The sequence below is a fragment of the Suncus etruscus genome, assembly GCF_024139225.1.
Source record: "Suncus etruscus isolate mSunEtr1 chromosome X unlocalized genomic scaffold, mSunEtr1.pri.cur SUPER_X_unloc_7, whole genome shotgun sequence".
Taxonomy (NCBI): domain Eukaryota; kingdom Metazoa; phylum Chordata; class Mammalia; order Eulipotyphla; family Soricidae; genus Suncus; species Suncus etruscus.
Window position 1 is genome coordinate 85,244 of NW_026060327.1, and position 16,573 is coordinate 101,816.

General features: G+C 42.6%; 1 non-coding gene across 1 annotated transcript; it reads left to right on the forward strand.

Annotated features, from left to right (window-relative positions):
- The first annotated feature begins 618 nt into the window (after nt 1–618).
- Nucleotides 619–827, forward strand: LOC126000659 (small nucleolar RNA U3). Its single transcript, XR_007492833.1, has one exon. It is a non-coding gene; the product is annotated as a small nucleolar RNA U3 (small nucleolar RNA).
- Nucleotides 828–16,573: the final 15,746 nt, after the last annotated feature.

A 16,573-nucleotide genomic window follows, 5' to 3' on the forward strand; every position in this document is an offset into this window, starting at 1 on the left:
ATAAAGGATGCCTGGAGTCAAACTCAGCGTGGCCACATCAAGGCAAACCTCCTACTTGCTATGGTATCAATCCACAACCATATGTTGTTTGAATTATAATTAGAAATTATATGACTTTCTTCACACTAATTACAGGAGTGGTGGATGGTCTGCTCAGTGGTTCTATATGAGGGAAGTTGCTTGCAGAAAATTCTGGTAAGGGAGCTGGAGAAGCATGGACGTAGGTCATTTGCCTTGCATGCAGAAGGACGGTAGCACATAATGCCAACATCCCATATGATTCCTCTGAGCCTGCCAGGAGCGATTACTGATAATCGAGCCAGAAATAACCCCTGAGCTGTGCCGAGTCTAAATCAAAACCAAAAAGCAAAAGAAAAAAAGGTAAAAAGAAAATTCTGATAAATGATGTCATAGAGTCCCCAAACAACAATGATATGTTAGAGCCAGGAGAATACAACAGATAGGGCATTTGCCTGATGTGCAGTCAACACAGGTTCAAGCCCTGGCAGCCCATATGTTTCCTGAACACTGACACGAGTAATTTCTGAGTGCAGAGCGAGGTTGTTTGCTTCAAAAAAAAAAAAAAAAAAAAAAAAAACAAAGTAAAACATAATTGCAAAGACTACTTTCAGGGAACATTTCTACAGTGTGTAACTAGAGAAGTTTCTCTGATCAGGTAGAGCACCCAAAGCCACGAGGAGGAGCCAGAGCGTCCTCTTCTGAGTGTGAAGCCAGGTCTAGGTGTCGCTTCTGCGGCTGCCTTTGGCCATCGATTATCGTTCTTCCTTTCCTCTGAAGGGGTAGAGCAGGGTTCTCAATCTAGTGGCCTGTGGGCCATTTGCGGCCCTCCGTACAACATTTTTTGTCCCTCAACTAGAGGAATCTTTTTTTGTTTTGTTTTGTTTTAGTAGTTTGTGTCACACCCTCCCAATATTCAAGGCTTACTACTGACTTTGTACTCAAATATCACCTCGAATTTGCCTCCTGAGTCCCCCAGGTAAATTGAGTTTGAGATCCCTGCGGTGGAGGAAGAGGATGCAGTCTGAGTGGTATTTAAAAAATTTCTTTAAAAAATAAAAAACAAAGGGCCCGGAGAGATAGCACAGCGGTGTTTGACTTGCAAGCAGCCGATCCAGGACCTAAGGTGGTTGGTTTGAATCCCGGTGTCCCATATGGTCCCCTGTGCCTGCCAGGAGCTATTTCTGAGCAGACAGCCAGGAGTAACCCCTGAGCACCACCAGGTGTGACCCAAAAACAAAAACAAAACAAAACAAAAAAAAAATAAAAAACAAAATTGCAAGTGTTGGTGTCTCTCATTTTGACTTTTTAGACGTGCTAATTATTTTATGCACTCAAAACAACTTAAAAAAAGTCCTCATAAGTCCCAGTAGTTCAAACCTGTGTCTACAATAAAAACCCAAAGTCAGAGACAGAAAGAGAGAAAAAAATTTTCTTCATAGAAGCAGGAAGGGAAATTGGGATAATTGATCATGATATTTTGGACACTGTTAAAGGGGGTATAGAGAGAAAAAAGTAGATAGTGCACTCTTCAAAACTGTCATGGTCACATTTACAGTGCCCCTTGTGTTAAAAATCGGTGTGTGTCAGAGATCTGTGAAATCCTGATCTTAGGTGTATCTATCCCTTTGCAAGGAGACGACCATGGCCCATCACAAACTCAATCTTCGAGGTGCCCAGAAGGGCTAGCAACATCCAGAAACAGGCTGTTGAAAATCTCAGGGTTTCCTTCCCTCAATAAACCCAGGATTGATCACTGCAAGTTGAGGCTACTTGGGGTCTTATATCTCCTTTCAAACTTTACTGAAAAGAATTCGAGTGATATGTCCCTAAGTTATGGGGTACTTTAAAATCTGGAAGTAAAGGCATCAAAATGCACTTTATTTCCCTCAAAATAAATGACAGTACCCAGGAACAACTGCAGAGATGAGTCAGAGAGTTAGCCCAGATGATAGGACCTTTCTCTTGCAGACAGCCAATGCTGGTACAATGCTCAGCATTCCATATGATTCCCAGGAAGTTAAAATTAATCTCACAATGCAAAGCAGCCTAGGAAATGCCCCTAGATTGCTGGCCCGAAATTCTTGTTTGACGATTTCAAACATGTTTGTGTTCTGTTTTCTTGCCTTAAGTATAAATACAATATTAAACCTCCTTTACTCACTTACATTCAAAACAAGGACAGTTTGTTAAAAAAAAACCTGTGGAAGTGTTAAGGTTTTCACGGAAAAATCTACAGGGTAACAACTCGGAATGCACCAGCACATACTTCAGAGTGGTTTTCCTGCTAGACTCTGGGAAGTTCCAGTGGACTTTACAACAAGGAAATAGTGGATGAAAAGATATATTCCAGGGAAAATCTATCCTTTAATAGGCTGTTGCCGAATAATTGAGAGGTAATTTATTATATGCTTCAATAATTCATGAGTTATAAGTTACCATATAGGCAAGGCACTTGCCTGCATATAGATAACCCAGTAGTGATCTGCTACCATACTATATGGTGACAATAGACAGTAGTGATTCTTTGGTGCAGAGATCAGTTGAGCAAAGACCAATGGACACACAACTTTGAAGAATTAATACAAACATATATAAGCCCTATACTCACATCCAGAAAATTCATGTGGAAGTCAGGAGACATCAGCAGTCCTGCCATCTTCTCACCAAGCACAGTTGCCTCTCCCTCACGTTTATTAAACACTCAGGTGTGCGATGTCACACTGTTTCACACAGTTAAAAAGCGCTATGTCTTCAGGTCTCAGACTGTTCATCCCATATGTCCTGTGATGGTGGACCAGACAGCAGTGAAGGTGACTCTACCTTGGAATTTCTATGTATAAACAAAATGACCATTTCTGCTGATGTAATGACAGTGGAGCATGCCCCTTGGAGAACCCTGGACCCACACTCAGGAAACATCACTTGGATATGATCCCTGTCATGCCAGGTATAAAAAGATCGGCCACTGATGGAGCCAGATAGTGAGCAGAAAAGCACTGTCCCATCCATTGAAGTCTCGATAAAGCATCTATCTCTCTATTTGTATCTCTTCCTCTATTTCTCTTGAAAACTGGATCTTTCACCCAGACACTTAAAGCTAGTGACTCTTTCTCTCCGGCCTTGGGTGGGGAGTGACCTCAGACTTAAGTGAAAATAAAGATGCTCCCTTTCTTTCTCAGTTTCAGGAAGACAATCATTACAAGTAGGAATCTCTGGATTGTCATAATGCTCCTGGCAGTTTATTCCCATGGACCCTTTGAGCCTTGTAGCACCAGATACTGAAAGTCTGGGAATTCTGCACCATATAGTTATGGCAGCTTCAGGGCTCTGAAGCGTTGCTGCACTTGCATAGCAGGCTGACATGCAGCTTATTGCAGTCTCCTGCAGAAGCCTGGACAGTTGTAGATAACCAGAGTCTGCAGGCTGAAAAACAGTGATTATTCTAAAAAATTCTACATTACCTGAATTTATAGCTCCCATCTACTCAAACCTTTTCCATAATTCTGCTGCTTCCGCTCTCCCAGCTGTGGTTCAGGTAGTTGACCTGGCTTCAGAGCTGGAAGATTGGGTGGAATGGAAGAAGCCAAAGCCAAAAACACACTGCATGTCTGAGCAAAATGCTCTGTGTGGGTCCTGAAACCTGACGTGCAGGCTCTCCTCTGGTCATACAGGAAGGCACTTTCCACTATGTTCAGCACCTCAGCCTCCATTGAGAAAATGTAACGTATTGGGGTCTCATAATTTAATCACAAGGGATAAGGAGAATCGGGTCTTGAAGCAAGCATTGACTGTGGAAATAATCCACACAGATGGAAGGGAATGAAATAGACTGAGGAAAGTTCCACTACCACCCTTCGACCGCTAGCAAGAGATTTAAGTCAGTCAGCCCATCTGTAAAAAACAATGCAACCCATTTCACCCAGCTATGGAGTCTTTATTGGAAAGAGAAAGATAACCCTCTAGTGTGGAGAAAAGGGTAAGGGAACAATCCAAAAGATGCTTCAACACAAAGTCGCTCCCTTCTAATGAGTGACAAGCAACAGCAAAAAAACAGAATGGAAACACAGTTATCCCAACAGTAGTAGAGCAGTGCACCCTTGTATATCTCAGTCTCTAAGGAAACCTCCAGGCAGTGACTGCTGTGGACTCAGAAGATCTCCAGGCTAGATGGAGGAAATGGTCAGTTCAAGAGATGGACAAGAAGATCTTGAAGATGCACCTCTCCAGCTTCTCAGTCAGGTGGCTGAGGTCACCATTGCAATTTACAAAGTCATTTCTAGTTGAGTTTTCAACATAAAATGTTGATTCATTAAGTTAAAGAAATCAATTGTGTCCTGTCAATCCATCTTTTGAAATTTACAAAAATTGTGCTATAATGATTATCATGAAGTTATTTCTTGTATCAATTTCCAAATAGAGGGCCGGGCGGTGGCGCTAAAGGTAAGGTGCCTGCCTTGCCTGCGCTAGCCTTGGACAGACCGTGGTTCAATCCCCCAGTGTCCCATATGGTCCCCCAAGCCAGGAGCAACTTCTGAGCACATAGCCAGGAGTAACCCCTGAGCATTACCGGGTGTGGCCCAAAAAAAAAAAACAAACAAAAAAAATTTTCCAAATAGAATAAAATATCCGTAACAGCTCAGAAAACATGAACAATTTCCTTCACCGGATGCTACTTCTGAAGATTTTATCCAAAAATTGGATATTCCATATTTGAAGGAAAGCCTCCAGGCCTCTGAGCTTCCTCTTGGGTGGTAGCAGGAAATGGTGGGTTGCGAGTGTCCCCTGGTGCCCAGAACTGCTTTGCAGAAAGAATCCTGTCTGGGTTCCCACGCACTATCATCTTTACAATCCTGCTTGAAGTAACATAGGGGACGCTGAGAGAGCGAACTATGGTCTGTCCTAAGTCAGTCGTGTGCAAGACAGACACCCTACCTTTCGCACCCTGCTCCAGCCCCATTTGTGAGATTTGAACTTTTCAACCTGACTTCAGAATTCTACTACAGACATGAAATTTTATAATTTCTCAGAAATTAATACAATTATGAGGTCAAAGAGATAGCATGGGAAGAGGGCATTTGCCTTGCATTCAGAATGACAGTGGTTCAAATCCCAGCATCCCATATAGTACCCCAAGACTCAATGCCCCACATCCAACCCAGGGTGTGAGCCAAAGGCTCTTTCCAAACTCACCTGCAAACATACATCTTGGTAGCCTTCCCAAAGCTCTACCTTCCAAGCAGGAGATCTGCTGAGGCTTCAACCGGCAATGGCCCACCAGAAGGAAGACTTTGGGATTAGACACAAGGAAAGAGAAGCCAGTGCATGAGTCCGGGTACAAAATGAAATTGGACAAATAACAGAAGATGAGGAAAAGATTCTTGTCTCTCTAAACACACGTTGGTTATTGTACAGATGAGACCAGTTTGAATGAGAGTCAAATTAAGGAGGCAGGTCACACAATGAAGGATGGGGGAGCAATAGGTCAGTGCTGGCCTTGCACCTCGTTGAACTGTATTTGATCTAAATATCCTCAGGTTGAGTTTCCCTCAGTCACCCTTTGAGTGACTGAGCTCCCTGAGGCCTTCAGGGACAAACCACTGAGTGAAGAGCCAGGCACATGCACCAAGTCCCAAAGGTGTCTTATAAATAAGAGTCTAGAGGGGCCTGAGAGAGAGAAAAGTTGTAGCGCATTTGCCTTGCACACAATGTATTTAGGACAGACCAGATTTATTCCTAGCATTCCATATGCCCCCTCCCGAGTCTACCAGGAGCAACTTCTGAGCACACACCGATTAATAAGTCCTGAGTGCCACCAGATGTAGCCTCTCTTCTGCCCACTTAGAGCACCCAGTCACCATACCCCTCTCCTTCATGGTACCCAAAGGGAAGGTTCACAAATATCAATCTAGAGAGCCAGATCAGCGAATATTATGTGGGACACTATTTTAAGTTTTTGGAGGTGCTGCTTTGCAGACAGATCACTCGAGCCCAATCCATGAACCAGATTCACAGAACACTGGTGGATGAAATGTCTGACTACAGAACTCAAAGGAGTTAAAATAGCAACTCATTATGTGGCTAAAGACACACTGGCCCCTTCTGTCGCCAGAATCCATTTTTGCAAGATACACGGATCAGAGAAGGGAAAACCCAATCCGATCCACTGAGTGAATTAAACCTGGGCTTGGCATTATTAGCACTCCCAGTTCACTAGCAAATCCTTTCTGGTACACGTCAAAATGACATGACACACAGTAAAAATGCTTTCTTGAAAGATCCTTCTCTTCTTTTTCCCCAAATAAAACCACAACTTACAGGACTGCAGACTAGGAGGCTTTGGAATCGCAGCAGATTAACTGAGGTGAAATTTGGCAGCAGAGACTAACCTTAATCTGCAGAGGAAGGGACAAAATGGTCGAGTTGTGTGTAGTGGATTTGAATAGGAAGGGTGCTGAAAGGGACAACCCTGGGTCAATCTCAGGCACAGGCTAGTGTCCCTTCATGTTGTCAGGGCTGACCCCTTTGTGTAGAGTCAGAGGAGGCTTTGGAAATGCAACTGGTTTACCGAGGAAAATGTGGCTACAGGGGGAAGATGACTCTGCAGAGTAAAGAACAAAATAGTTGAGTTGTATGTCCTTCACCTAAGCAACAGAGCCAGGAAGGATGCAGAGAAGAACAGCTCTTGGTCAATTCCAGGGACACTACTCAAGGAAAATCCCTGAGCTTAGCCAGTAGCTCAACTTACAACACAAAACAAAGGAACCAGTGACAATAACAGCACTAAGAAATTGAAACTAAAATAAAACAAACTCCACAGAGAAATGCACGGGTAGGAAAGGACTCTGCTGTGTTTTTAAAGATTGGGCTAAAAATTATTCATCAGGAATCCAGTTAGGGACACCAAGGAGATTTTGCAAGACATGCAAGAGGGTCTTGAGTGAGACTTGGGCACAGTTTTAGTTCTTGCTGAGGAAGCAGCTGCACATTACAAAATATCATTGTGATGGAACCAGAAGATGAGTACTGCATGCTTGCTATGGAAGGGGACTTCCCCAGGGTGAAATCCCAGCACATCTACAGTATCCCCATCCAGAAAGTATGATTCTAGAGGGTAGAGCCATAAGAACTACCTTTGGCTATAATGCCATAAATTTGAAATAACTCAAAGAGCCTTTCCCCAAGACAATTAGAAATGTAATTTATGGCATAATTTCTGGGCTCAAGGTCTCCTTCTTCACTAACATTCTGGTCCCTATTACAAGGAGTGCAAACCTCACATTCAACAGGGTCTTAGACTCATCATTGGTGACTCAGAATAATGAACCCACAGGAATGCCTGAGCACTGAATATCAAGCCCTCAAACCAAACACAAGATAACAAACAAGGACAAAGGCAGCCTCAATCTGCAGTAAATAAACCCCTGCCAGGACTGTCAGGAGTCACAAACACTCCCAAAAATATCCCCCCCAAAACATATCTGGGACCCACAGTTTTTTTTTTTGGTTTTTGGGTCTCACCCGGCAGTGCTCAGGGGTTACTCCTGGCTCCATGCTCAGAAGTCGCTCCTGGCAAGCACGGGGGACCATATGGGACGCCGGGATTCAAATCGATGACCTTCTGCATGAGAGGCAAACGCCTTACCTCCACGCTATCTCTCCGGCCCCGGACCCACAGTTTCGAGAGGGGTTGCACTCCTTTGTCTTTCCCCTTGTTTTTCTTAGAGCCCACACAACACCTTTACATGGGGATAGGGCGATACACTTGGAGGCTCCATTATCTCTGGTTTGGATTATTTCCGAAAAGGAGCAGCAAGGCCCCTTGCATGATTCCTAGAGAAAAGTCAAGCCTTAAGTAAGAAGGATGAGCACAAGCCCTGCCCAGCTGCTTCCTCTGGGTCTTGCTTGATCCTGTCCCTGCACAGCACATCTGAACCTGGCATCCAGCCTCCACTTCTAGTGAGAGATCATGTGGCACGTGCCCAGTTAGAGAGTTGTTCAAAAATTATCCTAATATCCTTATAAAGGACCAGGATGGGACCGGTGTCTGCACTTGAAGTTTCTAGACAAAAATCTACCTTTACAATTAATAGGTCTTTGGGGGAGGAGACAGTAGTACAGTGGGAAGGGCATTTGCTCTGCAGGTGGCTGAGCCAAGCTGGGCCCTTGGGAATGTGACCCTGGTCTTGCTGAAAGAGGCCCAACACTCCTTGCAAGAATAACTATTTTGTAAAAATTCCCCTCTTGAAAAGTACACTTTTCCGAAGTACTCCAACCAAAAGTCTGGGGTCACCAGGCCACAGAGAGATGGAGAGCGGAATGTGCCCAGCAACTTATACAAAAGAAAGATACATTTTCTGGGGGTAAACAATCTCAAGATCTGGACAGCAATAAGAGTAACAATAGTGGAGCGTGGGGCATTCGCTTTGCATGGGCCTCCCAGTCCTTCAAGGGTTACTGCTGGCTCTATGCTGAGAAATCGATCCTGGCAGGGTTGGGGGACAATCCAGGATGCCGAAATTCAATACACCATCCTTCTGCATGCCAAGCAAGCTCCCTACCTCCATACTCCCTCTTTGGCTCCTACTCTAGTTTATTATGATTTATATCAAATTGGTAAGATAGCATTAATAACACAATGTTGATATTCGGCTACTTCTGAGGAACTGAGCACCGGAAGGGAGCCCTGTCCTACTCTTCTCTGTCTTTCCTGAACTCTGGAAGCTCTCCTCAGAGCCCTGGGAAGCTAACTCCAAAGAAACTACATTCGGGAGCTACCCAGCGAGCCAGTGAGTGAGTGAGAAATGGCTGCAGGTGGGGGTTTCCAGGCAGAGTGCTGACTGCTCTACCTGCAGAATCTCCACCGGGCTGTGCTACTTCCGAGGAACTGAACACCGGAAGGGAGCCCTGTCCTACTCTTCTCTGTCTTTCCTGAACTCTGGAAGCTCTCCTCAGAGCCCTGGGAAGCGAACCCCAAAGAAACTACATTCGGGAGCTACCCAGCGAGCCAGTGAGTGAGTGAGAAATGGCTGCAGGTGGGGGTTTCCAGGCAGAGTGCTGACTGCTCTACCTGCAGAATCTCCACCGGGCTGTGCTTCTTCTGAGGAACTGAGCACCAGAAGGGAGCCCTGTCCTACCCTTCTCTGCCTTTCCTGAACTCTGGAAGCTCTCCTCAGAGCCCTGGGAAGCGAACCCCAAAGAAACTACATTTGGAAGCTACCCAGCGAACCAGAAACTGAGCACCTGAAGGGAGCCCTGTCCTACTCTTCTCTGTTTTTCCTGAACTCTGGAAGCTCTCCTCAGAGCCCTGGGAAGCGAACCCCGAAGAAACTACATTTGGGAGCTACCCAGCGAGCCAGTGAGTGAGTAAGAAATGGCTGGATGTGGGGGTCTCCAGGCAGAGTGCTGATTTCTCTACCTGCAGAGTCTCCACCCAGCTTTGCTTCTTCTGAGGAAACTGAGCACCGGAAGGGAGCCCTGTCCTACCCTTCTCTGTCTTTCCTGAACTCTGGAAGCTCTCCTCAGAGCCCTGGGAAGCGAACCCCAAAGAAACTACATTCGGAAGCTACCCAGCGAGCCAGTGACTCTCCTCAGAGTCCTGGGAAGTGAACCCCAAAAATACAGCATTCTGAAGCTGCCCAGCGAGCGAGTGAAAACTACGCCTGACCAGTGGGGCCTGACTGTGAAAAACTGTTAAGTGCTGCCTGTGTGTGTCTCTCTGCTATCCTGTTGCGTAAACCTCCTTAGAGTGGGCTGAAAAGAGGCTCCAGAAGGCACTTAGCTCCACTTCGCTACGCGGCCGTGCACTCTTTCTAAGGAAAGAACTCCATTGCAACAAGAAGGAAAAATCACACTAAGAACGGCGCTATATCACAGAAGCAAACATTTCTCTCTGGACTGTCTTCTCTGTTGCATGCTCGGGCCTAAGATTTGACCCAGTGTGAGGCTTCATCCACGGAGGACTCCCCTCCCTTAGAGGCAAGTCAGCCCATCCAGAAAGGGAGGAGCCAGAGGAGTGTGCTGCCTACATCATATAGACAATGAATACCACCACAACACGTAGAAAAACCCACAATACAAGTGTGACAATGGGGAAACAACGCAGGCCAGCATCAGACATAGAGAATGAAGATGACAATTCTGAGGACCAGATAACGACTGAACAACTAATCAACCTCTCAGATAAGGACTTTAGACTAGCAATATGGAAGGTGCTCAACAGACTCCAAGAAACCATGGATCGAGTTGAACAGAACACTAATAAGAACCAAGAAAATATGAAGGCAGAAATGACAAAACTCCAAACTGAAATAACATGTAAACTAACAGGACTGGAAAAGTCAGTAAACGAAGTGAATGACAAAATGGATAAGCTCTGGGACAGGGTATCAGAAGCTGAGAATAGACTTGGTGCTGTGGAAGATGAGATACATAACAATTCCATACAGCAGGAGAGATTGGACAAAAAACTTAAAGCAAATGAGCAGACAATGGAAAAATTAGTCAAAGAATGGGAACAGACGAAAATAGAAGTCTATGATAAGATCAACAGAAACAACTTAAGAATCATTGGAGTCCCAGAGACCCAGGAAGAAAATTTCCAGGAAGAATCAACGGTCAAGAACATCATTAAAGAGAAACTTCCAGAGCTAAAGAATATATGTGATCAAATCCTGCATGCCCGAAGAGTACCAACCAAAAGAGACCCCAGGAAAAACACCCCAAGACACATCCTAGTCACAATGACGAATCCCACAGATAGAGACAGAATTCTGAAAACAGCAAGATCAAAAGGGGAAATCATGTTCAAGCAAGCTTCCCTGAGATTTACAGCAGACCTGTCACCAGAAACACTCAATGCCAGAAAGCAGTGGTGGGATATTGTGACAAGACTGAATGAAATGAATGCTTCACCCAGAATACTACACCCAGCAAAACTCACTTTCCGGTTTGATGGAAGAATACATGGTTTCACAGACAAAAAACAGCTCAGAAACTTCACAGACACAAAACCAGTCTTAAGAGAAAAACTGAAAGACCTAATCTAAGACAAGACTACCCAAAAGACACACCAAATTTTGAAATAAAGATGGCGTTAAATCCCAGGACAATTCTTTCTCTCAACGTCAATGGACTAAATGCACCAGTTAAGAGACACAGAGTGGCTAAATGGATCAAAAAACTCAATCCAACCTTCTGCTGCCTACAAGAAACGCACCTGAATAGTCAGAACAAACATAGACTCAAAATAAAAGGCTGGAGAAAAGTTATCCAAGCAAACAACACCCATAAAAAAGCTGGAGTGGCCATACTAATATCAGATAATGCAAACTTTATACTCAGGAAGGTTGTAAGGGACAAAGACGGACATTTTATATTAATCAAGGGGTACGTAGAGCAGGAAGAATTCACTCTCCTAAACATATATGCACCGAATGAGGGGCCAGCAAAATATTTAATACAACTGTTGACAAATCTGAAAAATAATATCAACAACAACACAATAATTGTGGGGGACCTTAACACGGCTTTGTCAACACTGGACAGGTCAACCAGACTGAAACCCAACAAGAATATACTAGACCTGAGGAGAGAAATGGAAGAAAGAGGCCTAGTGGATATATATAGGACACTCCATCCCCAGAAACCTGGATACACATTCTTCTCCAATGTACATGGGACATTCTCCAGGATAGACTACATGCTGGCACATAAAACATACCTCCATAAGATCAAGAGGATAGAAATTTTGCAGACTACCTTCGCTGACCACAAGGCTCTGAAATTATTTGTGAACTCCAAAGGGACTCAGAAGAAACACTTTAACACCTGGAAGTTAAACAGCCTCATGCTCAATAACCAGTGGGTCCGAGATGAAATCAAGGAGGAAATAAAAAGGTTCCTGGAAACAAATGACAATAAAGACACAAACTCTCAGAACTTATGGGACACAGCAAAAGCAGTACTGAGAGGAAAATTTATAGCTTTGCAAGCACACATCAGGAAGGAAGAAGGAGCTTACCTGAGTAGCTTAATGACACAGCTAATAGAACTAGAAAATGCTCAACAAAAGGACCCAAGAATAGGAAGACAGAAGGAAATAACAAAGCTGAGAGCAGAAATCAACGAAGTGGAAACTCAAAAAACAATCCGAAAGATCAACGAAAGCAGAAGTTGGTTCTTTGAAAAAATAAACAAGATTGATAGACCACTGGCAAACCTAACAAAGAAAGAGAGAGAGAGAAACTTGATAACTCGTATCAGGAATGAAAAAGGAGAGATCACTACTGATATGACAGAGATTCAAAGGGTAATCAGAAACTACTTTGAAAAACTCTACGCCACTAAAAATGAGAACCTGGAAGAAATGGATAAATTCTTGGACTCTTATAATCTTCCACGGTTGAAGGAAGAGGATGTAGCATATCTAAACACCCCCATCACCATTGATGAAATTAAAACAGTAATCAAATGTCTGCCGAAAAACAAAAGCCCAGGTCCAGATGGATTCACTAATGAATTCTATCAAACTTTCCAAGAGGAACTACTGCCAATCTTGGCAAGACTCTTTCATGAAATTGAACAAACAGAAACACTTCCAAATAGCTTTTATGAAGCCAACATCACCTTGATACCTAAACCAGACAGAGACGCTACCAAAAAAGAAAATTACAGACCAATATCACTGATGAATGCAGATGCAAAGATCCTCAACAAAATCCTGGCAAATAGGATTCAATGCCTCGTTAAGAAGATCATCCACTACGATCAAGTAGGTTTCATCCCAGGAATGCAAGGCTGGTTTAACATCCGTAAATCTATCAACATAATACACAACATCAATAACAAGAAAAATAAAAACCACATGATCATATCAATAGATGCAGAGAAAGCATTTGATAAGGTCCAACACCCATTCTTGATCAAAACTCTCAGCAAGATGGGAATGGAGGGAACCTTTCTCAATATAGTGAAGGCCATCTACCACAAGCCAGTGGCAAATATTATCCTCAATGGAGAAAAACTGAAAGCCTTCCCTCTAAATTCTGGCACAAGACAAGGCTGTCCTCTCTCACCACTCCTATTCAACATAGCACTGGAAGTACTTGCTATAGCGATTAGGCAAGAAAAGGATATCAAGGGAATCCAGATAGGAAAGGAAGAAGTCAAGCTCTCACTGTTTGCAGATGACATGATACTCTACTTAGAAAACCCTAAAGACTCTATCAAAAAGCTTCTAGAAACAATAGACTCATATAGCAAGGTGGCAGGCTACAAAATTAACACACAAAAATCAATGGCCTTTCTATATACCAATAGTAATAAGGATGAAATGGACATTAAGAAAACAACCCCATTCACAATAGTGCCACACAAACTCAAATATCTTGGAATCAACTTGACTAAATATGTGAAGGACCTATACAAAGAAAACTATAAAACTCTGCTCCAAGAAATAAGAGAGGACACACGGAAATGGAAACGCATACCCTGCTCATGGATTGGCAGGATTAACATCATCAAAATGTCAATACTCCCCAAGGCATTATACAGATTTAATGCCATCCCTCTAAAGATACCCATGACATTCTTCAAAGAAGTGGATCAGACACTTTTGAAGTTCATTTGGAACAATAAACACCCTCGAATAGCTAAAGCAATCATTGGGAAAAAGAATATGGGAGGAATTACTTTTCCCAACTTTAAACTGTACTACAAAGCAACAGTTATCAAAACAGCATGGTATTGGAATAAGGATAGGTCCTCAGATCAGTGGAATAGGCTTGAATACTCAGAAAATGTTCCCCAGAGATACAACCATCTAATTTTTGATAAAGGAGCAGGAAATCCTAAATGGAGCAGGGAAAGCCTCTTCAACAAGTGGTGTTGGCACAATTGGATAGCCACTTGCAAAAAATTAAACTTAGACCCCCAGCTAACATCATGTACAAAGGTAAAATCCAAATGGATTAAAGACCTCGATATCAGCCCCAAAACTATAAGATATATAGAACAGCACATAGGCAAAACACTCCAGGACATTACAGGCATCTTCAAGGAGGAAACTGCACTCTCCAAGCAAGTGAAAGCAGAGATTAACAGATGGGAATATATTAAGCTGAGAAGCTTCTGCACCTCAAAGGAAATAGTGCCCAGGATACAAGAGCCCCCCACTGAGTGGGAGAAACTATTCACCCAATACCCATCAGATAAGGGGCTAATCTCCAAAATATACAAGGCACTGACAGAACTTTACAAGAAAAAAACATCTAACCCCATCAAAAAATGGGGAGAAGAAATGAACAGACACTTTGACAAAGAAGAAATACACATGGCCAAAAGACACATGAAAAAATGTTCCACATCACTAATCATCAAGGAGATGCAAATCAAAACAACGATGAGATACCACCTCACACCCCAGAGAATTGCACACATCACAAAGAATGAGAATCAACAGTGTTGGCGGGGATGTGGAGAGAAAGGAACTCTTATCCACTGCTGGTGGGAATGCTGTCTAGTTCAACCTTTATGGAAAGCGATATGGAGATTCCTCCAAAAACTGGAAATCGAGCTCCCATACGATCCAGCTATACCACTCCTAGGAATATACCCTAGGAACACAAAAATACAATACAAAAACCCCTTCCTTACACCTATATTCATTGCAGCTCTATTTACCATAGCAAGACTCTGGAAACAACCAAGATGCCCTTCAACAGACGAATGGCTAAAGAAACTGTGGTACATATACAGAATGGAATATTATGCAGCTGTCAGGAGAGATGAAGTCATGAAATTTTCCTATACATGGATGTACATGGAATCTATTATGCTGAGTGAAATAAGTCAGAGAGAGAGAGAAAAACGCAGAATGGTCTCACTCATCTATGGGTTTTAAGAAAAATGAAAGACACCCTTGTAATAATAATTTTCAGACACAAAAGAGAAAAGAGCTGGAAGTTCCAGCTCACCTCAGGAAGCTCACCACAAAGAGTGATGAGTTTAGTTAGAGAAATAACTACATTTTGAACTGTCCTAATATTGAGAATGTATGAGGGAAATGTAGAGCCTGTTTAGGGTACAGGCGGGGGTTGGGTGGGGAGGAGGGAGATTTGGGACTTGGGTGATGGGAATGTTGCACTGGTGATGGGTGGTGTTCCTTTTTTGACTGAAACCCAAACACAATCATGTATGTAATCAAGGTGTTTAAATAAAAAAAATTATTATGCATTAAAAAAAAAAAACAAAAAAAAAAACAATGTTGATATTCTAACAGTTTTTATACGCAACCCCTAGTCCAACTCCTAATTCTACACCTTGCCCTGTACTACTGCGTAATATCAATTATTTTCCACCTTCAATGCATGTCGTTGTGTAATACTATATATTCCATTTTTTATTTCTCTATATTACACTTGATGAAATCATGTGTGACCTCTGTGCTACATTTACTGAACATGACATTTGTAAATTCAGTTAGGTTGCAAGGAAGTACAAGGTATCTTTTCTTCTCTCCATGTAATTAATATTGGGTCGTACATATATGTCAAAATTTTTCATTCATGAACATTTGGTAGCTCACACCCTGAACATTGCAAAAAGCATTAACATAGGTTCACATAATTTTTAATTTTTTAAATAAGTTTTAACATTTTTGACACAAATGAAATTTCATTATCCACATTCTAAAACCACACAGCACACTCTTTTAGTTTGCACCTCCATTACACAAGGATCTTAAAATCCACACCCCATACTTCTGGTTACTCAATGTATAGGACCAAGTCGATCAACTCTATGTATATCCTTGGTATGCTGATTTCTGTGATCTCTGTGTATTGTTCAATTAACATTACGTAGGCAGTGTCCAAGAACTGAATGCCATGCTCTATCATTCCTTACTTGATACATGTCCAGATTGTTTTAACTGATTCTGAAATAGGCAGCATTACTGTTACAACGAGGGAGTGTTATGTATCAAGATATGTACCTTTGCTTCTGCCTTTTTGAATCTAGAAACAATTGGCTTTCAGACCATTGAAGCATTTTCTTTTCTAATTCTGTATACACTTCAAGGAGTCTGAACAGGGATTTATTAATATGTGTGCTTTTTATTTATCTTGGTTTTAGGGCCACACCTGGTGAATCAAGGTTTATATCTGACTACGCACTGAGAAATATTTCCTGCTTTGGGTTCTATATGGAATGCTGGAGATCTAACCAAGGTCCATCCTAGATCAGCAATATGAAAGGAAAATGTCCTGTGGCTCCAGTTTTAACATGCATGCTCTTTAAATCTGTCTTCCCTACCACACACCCCACTCATTAACATCGCTGTTCTCTTGTTAGCTTAAATGGCGATTTCCAAGAATCCTATGTACAACTAAAGTGTGAGATTTTGCTGCAAAATAGAAGTATATAATGAGTCATTAACTATATAAAATATGGTATCAACTCAAGGGGAAGTTTCATGCCCCAAATGTAGGGCATTGGTCCACAGGCTCAAATAAACGTTGATGCTGGCAATAATGCACACATACTTAAGGGTGTA